Consider the following 3,334-nt stretch of genomic DNA (forward strand, 5'->3'; position numbering starts at 1 on the left):
CACACACACACACACACACACACCCACACACACACACACACACACACACACACACACACACACCCACACCCACACACACACACACACACACACACACACACACACACACACACACACGTGAAGTTTGAAACATTATTGATAACCCATTCTTAAATCAAATATGAACTATTATTTACCTAGTCTCACGTAATTCATCTAGTTAGAGTTTTGTACAATCAAGTTTGAAGAGGTTTAAATGTTGTTTGAACCAATATCAATAAGATATAAACTAAGTTAAAATTGGTTAAAAAAAAAGATGTAGACAAGCATGAACTATGTTCAATCAGGGCTTAACCTTGTTTGACTTATTTAAAATAGATTTGAAGCTTATTTACTTGGTTCAAGCTTGATGATTAAAAAAAATGAACTTATTTGAATCTTATTAAATAAGACCTAAGATGATTGATAACTTGATTTGAAATTAATTCAACTGAGTTGAAACTATATTTGACTTTCTCTTTCTACTCAAGTTTAATTAAAAAAAAAAAAAACAAAACAAAACAAAACTCAACGAAGCTTAATCTATTTTTAAATGTCTTTTTAAATGTGTTCGATACGGTGCAGAGTTAAAATAAGTGTTGAAATTTTATAAGACTCTGAAGGGGGAGTGCAAAGTCAAAGTCATTCATCTTAGTGACCAACACATGCTTCCAAATATCAATAATGGACACATATCTACACATATTAGGAAAATGCATGGTTCATTCCTCCATGAAATTTCTTAGTTTAAACATCATTAAAGTATGTGTTAGTATGTTTCTCCTTCATAGGAGGGCATGGAAAAATGTACATGCAATAAACTTGCAAATTGTATAGTTATTCCTCATCACTAATTTACATCAATGTAAGGTAAATTATCACCTACAAAATAAAAAAATAACATAATATTAACAGTTGACTTCCATTGTTGGGTAACCTATAAAATTATTTAAATATAATTAAGTAAATATCTATTATATTTTTATTAATTATAAATGAAAAAAAAAACTTTATTGTGAGCACTTTCTTACGTTTTCAGCTCAACATCCTAGAAAATTTCTCTCTAAGAAGTTCACAAATATTTCAAATTTAAGAATGGTTTTACAAGCCCAATATACAATATGTTAGTGAATCTATATGGAGTTTGCTTTGATGGGGTTTCATTTTATCTTATTGTTCATCCTAAAAACATTTCTCTTGATGTGGATCATGCACTGGTCCAACTCCTTAAGAACTCTCATCAACTCCTTAAGAACTCTCCCTTAACCATAGCTTGCATCTTAGCGAAAACAACATTGTTTCTCTTATGATTGAGCTTCAACCCACGAATAATAAATCAAATTCCCAGCTTCCATATATTCTTTGAATATACACTACATAAAATCTTTGTCAAGATCAAAACTCTTGAAGTTCATGCTATTATTAATTTAATTCTTAATTATATTCGTGCTTATGGTGATCTTCTCAAATTTCTTTCTAGAGAAAAGCTCATAAAAAACAATCCAATGTCCAAAAGCAAATTTAGAAATTCTCAAATTTGTGTTTTTACCTTGAATATCAATCACAACGAAGAAGCTACCATTTTCTTCCCCATATTCTTTATAGTGGCCATGATGAATTAAGAACTCAAAGAAATACAAGTTTGGAAGAATATTAATTATTTGAAGGTATATCTTTTAGCCCTCTCAAACAGATCATGCACTTCAAACTAGTTGATTACTTTCTATAAATCACTATATTCGTATGTCGCTGTTGCAATATAATGCCTTTTCACATAAATAAAATTTTAGTTAGCTTAGCAAACAAAGCAAACGGATCTATTTCATAAAAGACAATGAGAAAAATTAATGTTGATCTCTAAAATTCAGACCTTTTTTTGAACTCAATTTTGAAAACCTATTCTCATTCAATTATTAAGTAATAAGTTTTAGTAGAGTTTAAATATGACTAGAACATAAGTTTGAATTAAGTGTTCAAAAAGATTTTTAAACCTCTTCTTAGCATCTTCTCCATCTCAAATGATCTGAGAGCATGTATGATTAGTTTGCACTAAATTTTATAACATTGCTTGTAACCTTCAACTACCAACTCTTCAATATTAACAATGTTGTATCTTTTTATTATTTAGTTTTTAATGAATCTATAACCAATAATGTTGGTTTATAATAGAAAGAATCTTAGAAAAGAATCCTAATAGATTATAATAAGATCATTATAAGTGAACCCTCGATTCAAAAAAAAAAATGATGCAAACTTATAATTTAGATTTTGAATCTTGTTCAGACATTAAAACCCAAATCATAAGTTTCATTAAACATCATATTTCATGAAAAAGAAAATTGTTCAAACCTTATTTTAAAAAAATAAAATAAAATTATCATGTGATAACCACACTCAAAACTTATCCATACCTTGCTCAAATCATGTGATCAGATTTGAGTATGCATGGTAGAGCAAGTTTTGAATAAAATTTAAATAATTTTAGGTACAATTTTAGTGTGATTCTAATAAAATTTGAGCAACATTTGAATAATATTAAATCAAAATTAAAGTCTTGTTAGAAGAAGGTTCTAATAATACTCAAATATGATCAGATCAATATTCAAATAATGTTAAAACTAAATTCTAATATTACCAGAGAAGTTTTTAATAAGACTCAAAAAGTTCCATTTATGACTTGAACACATGTTCAACAAGGTTTGAACATATTTTGAATATCCTTTAAGCCTTACTATCTTGTTCTACTTATCTTATATAGGGTTGATTCAATTCAACGAATTTACTATATATGCATATGGGCACTCTAATTATACATGCAGACAAAAATTACACTGCACAAAGGCCGAGGTGCAATAGGTAAAATCCTTAGAAAAAGGACTTCAAAAAGTCCCTGAAGGTTGCTTTTCAAATCCCATGAGTTGTAGCACTTTGGGATTCCAATTCATCAACAAATACTCATAATGGTTCATAATAACAAGAATGATGGGAATTCTCTAGTATTCAACACAAGAGAGATGAATAAAATCCTATTTCAATTGATCCAAAAATACATAAAAGAGAAAAACATAAAACTTATAGTAAAAGCACTTTGTGCATGTTATTAGAGAGAAGTTTATGAGATATTGGGTTGACATAGATTTTATATATTATATAATAAATTGAAATAAATATGTGAGATCTCATCATCGACAAATACGATAATGTTGTATAACTTTGAGCCCATTTGTATTATAATGCAAAGCAAATAGGCTATAATCAATTTTCTTTGCAAGTGCATCCTTGGATTGCTTAGAATATTAGGTTACTTTAACCATAT

Source organism: Phalaenopsis equestris, unplaced genomic scaffold (genome assembly GCF_001263595.1).
Source record: "Phalaenopsis equestris unplaced genomic scaffold, ASM126359v1 Scaffold000552, whole genome shotgun sequence".
Lineage (NCBI taxonomy): Eukaryota > Viridiplantae > Streptophyta > Magnoliopsida > Asparagales > Orchidaceae > Phalaenopsis > Phalaenopsis equestris.